The following is a 1,166-nucleotide window of genomic DNA, read 5'->3' as shown; positions in this document are numbered from 1 at the left end:
TAAGACAAGTGGGTCCTGCTGTCTGAAAGAACCAGCAAAATTTTGAGGTTTTTTTTTTTTTTTTTTTTTCTTTTTCTTTTTTCTTTTTTCTTTTTTAAAAGCATATTCTCCATAACGGGCGCAAAAAAACAAGGGTGGACGGTAGTTTGGAAAAGTAGCTAGCCGAATCTATTGTTTGTGAGAAATCCACTCCGTCCATCTGTTTTGTGAGATCATTTTAGGGCATGGTGTCAAAAATGAGCATGATCCAGTACTTAAGTGGGCCGAAAACGTGAGGATTGAACTTAAACAGTTGAAATATTCGTGGGGACACGGAAGCTTTGAATCAGGCTAAATTTTTTGGTTTTCAGCTCATCTCAGTAGGAATGACGTTGTGAACGGTATGGATGGCATGCAAACATCACTTTCGACCCTAGAAAGGTTTCAACGGTAGAAATTTTCCTACCAACCTTTTCCTTTAGTGCGGCCCACTTGAGTCTTGGATACTGCTCATTTTTTATCTCAGGACTTAAAATGAGCTCACAAAACGGATGGATGGGGTAGATGTTTTAAAAACATACGGTGCCCCACCTAAATATTCAGCGCATGAACTTTCCACCTAAGGCTTTAGCAGGAAATCTGCGTCCACACACCCATAGCATAACGAGTGGCTATAATACATGCACCGTACACATGTATCAGGATAAGAACGTATCATTGAAAAAGTTAAAAACTCAACTTGTCACAATGTCCAGCTGGGGCTCGATCATCGCATAAGGGGTTGTGTGGTGAAAAGGGTAGGAAGGAAACATCTTCCTCCGATTAAACAAATAAAAACGAAAAAGAGAATTCCTTAAATCTACAAAGTAAAAACCAAAAAAGGAAGACAAAAAAAAAAAAAAAAAGCCGAAAATTCTAAAATTGCTGGTTTCCCAAAACATGCCTCCACCTTTCATATTTCTCAAATCATGTCTCCTATGCCACCAATAAAGGAAAAATGACATAGCTAATTCATTGCTATGTTTTCTCAAAAAGAAAATCTAGAAACATGTGAATGCGTAAGAGAAAAACTCCATCCAGTTTTATGGAGCGTACATTTATTTTGCCGATTATAGGTCATCTGACAGGTGGATCAACCTAATTCTTGGGCTAGGGATCAATATAATGGTGTCAGTTGAATGGATGGA

Source organism: Magnolia sinica, chromosome 9 (genome assembly GCF_029962835.1).
Source record: "Magnolia sinica isolate HGM2019 chromosome 9, MsV1, whole genome shotgun sequence".
NCBI lineage: Eukaryota > Viridiplantae > Streptophyta > Magnoliopsida > Magnoliales > Magnoliaceae > Magnolia > Magnolia sinica.
Note: the sequence above shows the minus strand (reverse complement) of the source record.